The following is an 11,468-nucleotide window of genomic DNA, read 5'->3' on the forward strand; positions in this document are numbered from 1 at the left end:
TGGACTAGATAGAATCCTAGGCCTGCATTCCGGACTCTCGAAAACTAGGGGTCTGCAAATTGCAGTCTCTGGGCCAACCCTATACCTGGAACTTGTTAGTCTTGCAAATTCTAGGGCCCCACCCCAGGAACTCTAGGTCAGAAATTCTAGGAAAGGGGCCCAGAAGTCCGCGTTTTTGCACTCTCTCCAGGTTAGTTGGTGCATGCTAAAGTTTGAGAACCACCGTTCGAGGTTACCAAGAAATTCAGAGCTGTGAAAAATCACTCCAAATGCCAACCTTCAAAGCATCACGGTCTGTCGAATTTTTATTTTCTTGTTGGGTTTTGACAGATAAGAGCAACACCTCCCACGTTTCAGTTTTGCACTTGAGATTCTTAACAGCCCTGCCATGCCAATGTAGGCACATCTGTCATACCGGGGTGGAATACCGTCGCGTGTCCATCAAGGACGAGATACAGTCTTAGAAATGTAACATTAGGTGATTTTTGTCATTGTGTGGAAACACAAACCTAGATGGCTACTACACACCTAGGCTATATTGTATTGCCCATTGCTCCTAGGCTACACTGACACTGGACAAAACAGCACGAAGAATACGTCAAACTCAAGAAAAAATAATGCAGTCAAGAGACGCGATAAACATGGCAGGCTGTTTCTCCGCAAACGCTTCCTTTTAAGTAAGCAAAAGAGTACACTCTAAAACAATGACAAAAGCTATAGTAAATACATAAACCAGGCCCCTAACTGTGTATTAGCATAATCAAGCGTAATGTACTCTGCATAAGTAACCGTGCAATACTTTTTACGCAGCTGGCAGTGCGGTACGTTTGTTTACGCCGGCATCACCACACACACGGGAGACACGTGCTAGGACATTACAGTGACACATCACAAGGCAGTAGGAGTTCTTCAGCTCCATTATAATCTTGTGGGACTGCTATTGGTCCCCTGTTGACCGAAACATGATTCTGTGGCATGTGACTGTAGTCTAATCTCGTTTTACACTTGGGAAAACCAGTGCTCTGCGACGTGTGTTAACTTGTCCAGGATCGCTGTCTGCCACTAGCTCCGGGTCTGAAGTTTTGTTTCTTGACCTGGAGGGTGGTTACAAGGGGATAAGCCGTAACAGAACTCATTAAGTTATTTTTTGTGTTATGTCTCTTTCTGTATGTGTTTTTAAAATGAGTTAAAAAGTTATTTTTTACTTTTAAAAAGTTAAAGAATAACCTTGACTGTATCCAAAACTACTTATACATTGTGTAACAAAATAGCTACAATTCCATCTGCTCATTCCCTTCTCCTTTTCCACTGGGACATTTCCTTGGGAGACTGAGAAAAAGTCCCTGGCTTTCCTTTCACAGGTTCTGTCCTTGCCTGGAACACAGGCTCGCTCCCCTGGTGCTGTGAAGTCCTCTCTAAACACAGCAATACTCGTCCAGAACTAAGGAGCCAGGCAGGCACACCTGAGTTGAAATTCTAGCTCTGCCACTTAATGTTTGTGTGACTGGGTGAGTCACTTAACCTCTCTGAGCCTTAGTTCCTTTGTTGGTAAACTAGGAATAAGAATATCAAACTCACTGGATGGTTGAGAGAGTTATCAGAGGGGATAACTAGAACACATTTGGCACATACAGGATGTTGGTGGGCAGCTGATGAAATCAGAATTAAGCCCATAGGGTAATTTCCTGATTTTGATAAAAGTACAAGAGCTAAAGTTTAAATCATAGTTTTACATTAATTTATTAATTTTGATAATTGCACTGTGTTTTTTATAAGAGAATGTTTTTGCTTTTGCGAAACAAAAGGGTATCATTGTTGCAACGGACTCTCTATCCTATCAGAAAAAAATATGTATAAACATGCACATAGAACGTATATATATTTGTATAAAGCAAATGTGGTACAATATTCACATTAGGGGAATCAATCAAGGAATTCTTTCTACCGTTTTTACAACTTTTTTCTAAGTCTGCATTATTGCAAAATAAAGTTAAATATTTAATTATATTTTATTGATCATGCTATTACAGTTGTCCTGATTTTTTCCCCTTTTGCCACCCTCCACCCAGCACCCCCACTCCCTCGGGTAATCCCCTCACCATTGTTCATGTCCATGGGTTGTGCATATAAGTTCTTCAGCTTCTCCATTTCCTATACTGTCCTTTACATCCCCATGGCTATTCCTTAACTACCTATTTGTACTTCTTAATCCCCTCACCTCTACAACCATTCCCACAAACCCGCCTCCCATCTGGCAACCATCAAAATGCTCTCTGTATCCATGATTCTATCTCTGTTCTTTTTGTTTGCTTCATTTGTTTTTTAGATTCAATTGTTGATAGATATGGGGTTTTTTTGCCATTTTATTGTTATAGTTTTGATCTTTTTTTTCTTAAATAAGTCCCTTTAACATTTCATATGATAATGGTTTGGTGATGATGAACTCCTTTACTTTTTTCTTGTCTGGGAAGCTCTTTATCTGCCCTTTGATTCTAAATGATATCTTTGCTGGGTAGAGCAATCTTGGCTGTAGGTCCCTGCTTTTCATGACTTTGAATATTTCTTGCTAATCCATTCCAGCCTTCAAAGTTTATTTTTAGAAATCAGCTGATAGTCTTATGGAGACACCCCATAGGTAACTGCTTTTTTCTTGCTGTTGTTAAGATTCTCTCTTTATCTTTAATCTTTGGCATTTTAATTATGATGTGTCTTGGAGTGGGCCTCTTTGTATCCATCTTGTCTGGGACTCTCTGTACTTTCTGGACTTGCATGTCTATTCCCTTCACCAAATTAGGAAAGTTTTCTTTTACTATTTTTTGAAATAGATTTTTAATTTCTTTCTCTTTCTCTTCTTCTTCTGGCACCCATTTGATGCGAATGTTGGACCTCTTGAAATCCCAGAGGCTGCTTACACTATCCTCATTTTTTTGGATTCTTTTTTCTTCTTGTTGTTCTGATTGTTTTTTGTTTCCTTATGTTCCAAATCATGGATTTGAAACATAAGGATTTGTTTCTCAGATTCATCCACTCTACTGTTGTTTCCCTGTAAATTGTTCTTTATTTCAATTAGTGTACCCTCCATTTCTGACTGGGTCTTTTTTATGTTGCTGAGGGTCCTCACTAAGTTCCTTGAGCATCCTTATAACCAGTGTTTTGAACTCTGCATCTGATAGATTGCTTATCTCCATGTCATTTAGCTCTTTTTTCTGAAGTTTTGATCTGTTCTTTCATTTGGGCCATGTTTCTTTGTCTCCTCATTTTGGCAGCCTCCCTGTATTTGTTTCTAAGTATTAGGTAGAGCTGCTTTGACTCTGTGTCTCGGTAGTGTGACCTAATGTAGTAGGTGTCCTGTAGGGTCCATTGGCACAGCCTCCCCTATCATCCAAGCTGTGTACTCCAGGCATACCCTTTGTGTGGGCTGAGTACACCCTCCTCTTGAAGTTGAGCCTTGATCACTGTTGGCAGATCAATGGGAGGGATTTTCTCAGGCCAGTCAGCTGCAAGGACTGGCTGGGACTACTTACCACTAACTTCCACTCTCCGTGGAGGGTCAGCTGTGCAGGGACAGGGTGGTGGTGCTCCGATGTGGTCTGTAGCTGTCCACTGGGTGTGCTGGCCCTGGGGTTTCCTGGGTGGTGCAGGCCAAGGTCGGCCCCCACCTGCGCTTTGCTGGGGCACCCTTCCAGAGCTATAAAGCAATCTGAGAAGGCTGCTACCTGTGCTGGGTTTGGAGATTCCCAGGTGAAGCCAAGCTGTGAATTTAGGCTGGCTGCTGCTAGTGCCAGGCCTCGGCCTCCCTGAAGCCAGCTCTTACTTTTTTGATAGGATTTAGGAAGTTGTGAAGCGTGAGCCAAAACCAGCCATTCATATGGAAAAACGGCTTGGGTGGGCCTCTAAGTTGGGTGGTGCAGAGTTTCTGAAGATCTCCAAGGTGGATCAAATGGTGTCTGCCAGGTTGATGCAGTCTCAGATCTGGCGCCAGCTTGCCGGCTCTGTGCGGGGAGGGTTTAGAAAAGGGACAATGGCTTCTGCTCTCGTTGACGCCAGTCACTTCAATTTCTCCCTGTATGCCACCAGAGACTTTCAAACTGCTACCCTGGTGCTGGGGTTCAGAGGAAGTGAATCTGAGTTAGTCTGTGTGTGGGTTCTTTAAGGGGAACTGGTTGGGGCTCCTGAAGTTTCTTCCACTGACTCAATCTCCACTGGCTTTTCAGCTATAAGTTGTGCAGATTTATCTTCCTAGCTCTGGAACCCTGGCCTGGGGGCCCTGGTGTGGAGTGGGGACTCCTCACTCCTGAGATATCCCTCCAGAATTTTTATCCACCACACGTGAATATGGGACCAGCCTGTTCTGCGTCTGTGACCCTCCTACCAGTGTGGATGGATGTGATTTCTTTAATTCGATAGTTGTCAAACTTCCATTCAACTCGATTTCTGACAGTTCTGAGTGATGGTTAGCTGTAATTTTGATGTGGTTGTGTGAAGAGGCGAGCCGTGTCTGCCCACGCTGCCATCTTGACCAGAAGATAAAGTTAGATTTTCAAAAATCTTTAGTAAATGACAGATTCAACTCCCTCCCTCCCGCCCCAGCTTATAGACCTACAGTGACAACACGCAGCAGGCATGTTTAACCGAATTTAACTGAATTGTTCAGCCCGGGCTTGTGCTGGACAAACTGAAGCCAGCTGTCTCTGTATGGCCTGCCCGTTAAGGGCCATTTTTACATTTTTGAATGGTTGAAAACATCAGAAGAATAGTATCCTGTGACATTTGGAAACAATATGAGATTGAAATGTCAGTGTCCGTAACCGAGTTGTGCTAGAACACAGCCACTCCCAGTTCTCTGCGTGCTGTGGCCACTTTCACGCTACGGTGGCAGGACTGAAGTGGAGGCCTTAGGGCCCGTGAAACCTACTGACAGTGAAAGCTTGCCCAGGGACTACAGGTTGTAGTTGGTTTCTGAGATGCTGGTGCCCAACTTGGTATTGTCATTGAACTAGCAATGATAATAATAATGGCCGTTGTTCTGTTGAATGCTTTACCCCTGGTGTGTCACTCTGCATCGAGATCCAAGTTTCATGTCACAGACGAGAAAGCTGCGGCACAGTGGAGTTCAGCGACTTGCTAATGGCCGCGGGGCCAGGAGGTGATGGAGTCTCTAAAGTCACAGTGTCTGACTTTCAAGCCTGAGTTATTTTTACAAGGCCACGCCTCTTTCTGCGTGTGCTTGATCTTTTAGTTCCTGTCCAAGTGAGGTGGGCATATATGAGGGAGAACCCGCACAGAAAACTGAATTTATTTAAAATTGTGTATTTATTCTTACATGTTTAAACTTCAGCCACCTTCAAAGTACTCTCCATTTGATGCAATGCACCTAGCGAGACATCTTCCCCACTGCTCAAAACAGATTTTGAATGCGTAGATGTTGATGCCTTTTACTGCTTCTGCTGGGGTTTTTTTTGTTTGTTTGTTTTCACCTCTTCCACATCAGCAAAACCTTTGCCTTTGAGGACAATTTTCATATGGGGAAATGAAAAAAAAGTCACTTGGGGTGAGAAGGGGTGAATAGGAAGGGTGGGGCATGGTGACCCTGCTGTTTTTGGTCAAAAACTGTTGAACAGTCAGCTCGGTGTGGGAGGCTGCACTCATAAATCACCCATTGTGAAATGGGCAAATGTGTTGAAAGAGTGTTCAAAAAAATCCACTGCAGCCAAACACAGCCTCTCACAACAACGCCAGCTGGTGCACTGATACACATGAGTTCCTAGAACACTCACCTAGCAGAAGAAGCCTGTACTACAAGGGTCCCACCCTCCAGAAGATAATTCTGGGTGTTTTGGGGGACCCCCTTGGATAGTGTGCTGGGATGAAATGCCTGCTGCTCCAGGTTGTGGAGAATATGAAATGACCACGAGAAAGCCACCATCTTGTAGGGAGTCTCGTCCAGTGGAAAAGGTGTTCACACACACAGCTACATACAACACAGGCTCTGCTGCAGACCAGTGCCGCTCACAGTGTGGTCCAAGGACAGCGGCCTAAACGCAGAAATTCAAAGCAGGTACTTAGAAACTTGCCGTGGTTTGTGAAAGCTTGTCTGTTAAATCTAATAACAGAAAGGTAGATGTAAATTTTGTAGGTATATTTTTATTTCCTTTTTCTAGCCAGTTATTTTTATCACATTTTTACAACAGGATCAGTCCTTGAATTGATGGGAAAGAGACTGATAACCACTGAGACATAACTGATTCTTCACCGAAGATAGTTCGAAAAACACGGAAGCCTCATCTGTGGCATAAGAACAATGAAAGGAAGAGAGGGGTGGGGCCCAATAGCACAGATGAAAGCTTTGGTTTTCTATCCTAACAAGTCTTTGCACACAAGTTAAGAATCAATCTCGGCCCCTTTGATCGATCAATTTTCCCTTATGGTCCTAACAGAGCTTTCCTTTTCAAACTCCTTTGAAATTTTAGCAAATTTCAAGTCCCAACACCAGTTCTGACCTTACTGCAGTGTAAAAAAAGTAACTAATTTTACGTATCTAATATTTTTAAAAGCCCTTGGAAATCATTATAATTTGGAATAGGTTACAGGACATAGGTTAGAGGCAAGAAAAAAACAAGGCACCACTAAAAAGACATGGCAACCAATTGTGATGCATGTTTGTCTCTTGGGCCCAGAAGGAAAAAAAGATAATTACAGAAGATTTTACGGGACACTGAACAAGAGTTGAATATAGACTATGGATCAGAAATAATATTGTAGAGTACGGCAGCCCCGCCCCCGGGTCTCTCACAGCGCCTGTGCCAGAGCACACATGGCCCTGAACCATAGCCTGGCCTCTGCCCCTGGGCTGCAGGCACTGGAGTGGGTTGCAAAGTGGGAGGCAAAAAGAAAGAAAAAGAAAAAAATATTGTGTTAATACTATATTTCCTAATTTGGATAACGAGACCATGCCTATGTTCTTAGGAAATACTCATATACTCTGAAATACTGAGTGGTGTAAAAAGGGGTGTCATGTTTTCAATTTAACCTTGAATGGTAATAATAATTGGCATATATTTTATACTATGTATAATGTTTATATATTATAGATGTTTACATGTATAAATATACATGTATATCACATGTATAAAATGACAGATCAAATAATGGAACAGATAAGGCAAAAGGTGACCAATTGATGCATTAGGTATCTTATATCAAAATAAACTTATTTAAAAAAATTAAAAAATGAAGACTCCGCCCTGCAAATGTGGACAGTTTGGCTGTGCAGCAATTCCTTACCCCTCTCAAGTCTTTAAATCTTCTGACTCAGAAAACGCTGAGACCTTGTCTAGGGGTTAAGATGAGCAACCAGCTAACGGATATAGCCATAAAGGAATAAGGTGATAAAATTGTGAAATAATGGGCTGTTTCCACGCCGCTGCAATAAAAGTTAGGGGCTGTGGACCAGGAACAGCATGCCGTATGACAATCCTGAGTCAGGATGCCCTTGTCCCTACGTCTTCAAGCTCCCTTTCAGTTTCTGAAAGCAGGTATGTTTCCAAATATCTAAAAATATAAAATGCCCCAAGTGAGGCCTGCCTTAGGGGGGAAAAAAATGAGGACTTCATTTTAAACACCCTTGTCTCCTGTCTTCTTTGTATCCCGGTGCTATCTGCCAAGAGCACCTGCTTCCCCAGCGTCTCTCGGCCGCATCCTCGCAGGGTTGTTCTCTGCCCCTTCGTGTTCGATGTAGGCCTGTTGTTTCTTGTTCACCTGGGACCCTAGGTTCAGCCCACCCTCTCTTTATAGCCATGTCTGCATGTGTGGCTCCCTTTTCTCAACGATCACAGGAATTTTCTAGCTCAGCTGAAAGTTACAACTAGATACAGCCCGAAGGTGTATTTATTTGTTCTCACAATCACCATGTTGGCTCACCAGTGTTAAATTTTATATCATTACTAGGGTTGTCAACATTTAATCAGGGGAATTTACATAATCTAGATACATAGTTTCTTTTCAAAGATCAGACGTGTGGCTACACCAGGCCCATGGTCCCATAGGGTAACAGTAGACTGGAGACAGGTGTGGGACACTTCTAAGGCATGGTAGGTCCCTTCAGTGGGCAATGATCTCCATCGGCTCCGCGTCACTTTTGACACGACCTGCAGGCTCTATGAGAGATGTAAGTTTGCAGCTTTAGGTAATCTGTGATTGCTGTATTAGACACATCTCTGTGACTGTTGGGGTTCATTAGTCACCTGGCTCCCAAACCCTAGGCTGCCTGTTCCATGTCAGCTGCCCCTGCAGCACATCTGCCACCCCAAAACAACCATGTGGAGTCCCTGGCTCCTCCAGACATTTCTGGGCTCATGGGAATAAAGCACCATGCTTCCTAACTGGCTGCCAACGAGGCTGGCCAGTACAACCCAGAAGGGCAGGCAAGTTTGCTCCCCGTAGGACGGTGGGAAACCAGAGAAGGGAAAGAGCCAGTAAAACAATCCTCTCTCCCTTTCTCCCCCAGATGAACTCTTTCAAGGTGTGGTTTCTCTGCATAGCCTGTCCAGGGACATGCCACGTGGTCCAGTGGGTGCACCTGCCAAGCAACTGGCCTTATGTCTTCAAGGCGGCTAGGGAGCAGTAGCCAGCACTGTAACACATGACCCAGTGTTACTTCTCATCCTTCCCTCTCATGCCCTGTCAGTGACTACCTCCCAACCAAACTATTAGTGTCTAATTCTTGCCTCAGACTCTGTTTTCTAGGGAGCCCAGGACGAGATAATTATTTACTCAATACAATGAAGTTCCCCAGCAGCCTACCATATCCTGTATGAATTTCTTGAGCTTTCTCTAACCTAGGGCTTTGGGGGGCTGCCTAGGATGATAGGTCACAATGCATCCCCAAATCAAACCCCAGATTTAGTGTCTCTTTCTTAAGGGATTACTGATGGCAGTATCTAACTTCTGACATTTATCTTTCTCTGTGGTGTGGCTCCTTATGTCCTGTGTTTTAATTGAGGCCCTCATCTTTCTTATGAGGATCACTCTGGGGGTCTTCTATACTGTTTCCATGGCCTCCAGCCCCACCATCTTCTTCCCGAGTTGAGCCTTTGCAGGTGTCACTCCCTTTGTCAGAAATTCTTCCTTTTCTGTTTTGCCTCCAGCCAACTTCTTTTTGATCTTTTCAAACATTGTATAGGAATTCAAGCATGGCCTCTTGCAGGAAGCCTTCCCAGACTCACCCTCACACGAGATTGATTACTGCTGTAGACTGACTGACTGCATGCTCCCCAAATTCACATGTTAAAACCTAATCCCTTGTGGGATGGTATTTGGAGGTGGGTCTCTGGGGTCTGTTGGGTGATCAGGTCATGAGGGCAGGGCCCTCATGAATGGGATTAGAGCTTGTATAAAAGAAATTCCAGAGCTCTCTTGTCCTTTCCACCATGTGAGAACACAGCAAGGAGCTGGCCTGAACTACACACCGAACCTGTTGGCAACTTGATCATGGGCTTCTCGGGTTCCAAAACTATGGGAAATAAATTTCTGTGCCATAACCTACGCTGACACATCATAATCATCCAAAGTTCCTAGTTTACATTCGAGTTCACTCTTGACATTGTACATTCTTTGGGTTTTGACAAATGTATAACAACATACATGTATCCGCCATCATGGTATCACACAGAAGTTTCACTGCCCTGAGATCCTCTGTACTCGCCTGTTCACCTGTCCCTCCCTCCAACACCTGGCGACCACTGACCATTTTACTATCTTCATAGTTTTGCCTTTTCCACAATGTCATGTAGTTGGAATCACACAGGATGTAGCCTTTTTAGGTGGCTTCTCTCAGTCATAAGCATTTAAGGTGACTCCATGTCTGTTCACGGCTTGATAACTCATTTCTTTTTAGCACTGGACACTATTCCATCGTTTGGACACACCAGTTTGTTTATCCATTCATCCACAAAGGTCATTTGATTGCTTCCAAGTTTTGGCAATTGTGAATAAAACTGCTATAAATATTTGTGTGCACATAAGTTTTCAACTAATTTTGGTGAATACCAAGAAGTGTGATTGCTGGATTGCATAGAAAGGGTATGTTTACTTTGGTGAGAACTGTGTTCCAAAGCAGCTGTACCATTTGGCATTCCCACCAGCAACGAGTGGGAGTTCCTGTTGCTCCACATCCTTGCTGGCATTTGGCGTGGTCAGTGTTTTGGATTTTGGCCATTCTAATAGGTGTGTAGTGGGATCTCAATGTTGTTTTGGCCAGTATCCTTCAAAAACATCAACAGCAAGGCACAATAAGCTGAAAAGGCCCAGTTTAGAAGACACTACAGGTGACATCTAGATGCAATAGCTGACCCTAGACTGCATCCTGTCCAGGGGGAAAGTGCTGTCAAAGACATTATTGGTACAGGGGACAAAACTGGAATAGGGAACATAGGTTAAAGTCTTATGTCAATGTTGAATTTGATCATTATCTGTAGTTTCATTCTTAGGACTTGAATACTGAGAGATTAAGGGGACATGGGCCTGATGTAGGCAACCTACTCTCAAATGATTCAGAAAAAATATATAAATATAGATAAAGGGAGAAAGGAAATGTGGCATAACGTTGGCAATTTGTGAATCTTGGCGAAAGAGCATATGGGAGTTCTTTGTACTGCCCTTGCAGCTTTCTGTAAGCTATTTCAAAGTAAAAAGTTTAAATAATTTTTAAGAGCTGCTTTTAACGTTCCATCCATATCCTTCTTTTTTTTCTTCTCTCTCTCACCCAAGGACGTTCTCTCATTGCTTTTACAGGGAAAGAGAAAAACATAAAAACATCAATGCAAGAGAAAAGCATCAGTTGGCTGCTTCCTGTATCCACCCTGATGGAGAATCAAACCCACAACCTTTGGGTTATGGGATGACGCTCAAACCAGCTGAGCCACACCAGCCAGGGCTCCATCCATATTTTTTGATGCACACCTACGAGTTCCGTAGCATATTCTGAGGAGTGGAATCGCAGGGTTGTAAGGTGCTGCAACTTCCACTTGGCTAGCTAAATAGTTTACAAAGTGCCACGGACACCCTTATTAATTTTAGTTATCTTTTTCTGTCACCGAAAAGTAAGGTGGTCAGCAGTGCCACCAAAGTGTAGGCCTTGGACAGGAAGCAACAGCCTCACCAGGGTGCTTGATTGGAAATGCAAATCTCAGTATGATGCTAAGTGAAATAAGTCAGTCAGAGAAAGACAATACCATATGATTTCACTTATATGTAGAATCTAAAGAATAAACAAAATTGAAACAGACTCAGAGATACAGAGAACAGACTGCCAGAAGGGGCTGGGGTTGGGGAAGTGGGTGAAAAAAAGTGAAGGGATTAAGAAGTACAAATTGGTAGTTAAGAATAGTCAGGGGGATCTCAGCATAGGGAATGTAGCCAAGCACATTGAAATGACCATGTATGGTGCCAGGTAGGTACTGGAAATATCA

This window comes from Desmodus rotundus, chromosome 8 (assembly GCF_022682495.2).
Source record: "Desmodus rotundus isolate HL8 chromosome 8, HLdesRot8A.1, whole genome shotgun sequence".
In the NCBI taxonomy this organism is placed as follows: Eukaryota; Metazoa; Chordata; class Mammalia; order Chiroptera; family Phyllostomidae; genus Desmodus; species Desmodus rotundus.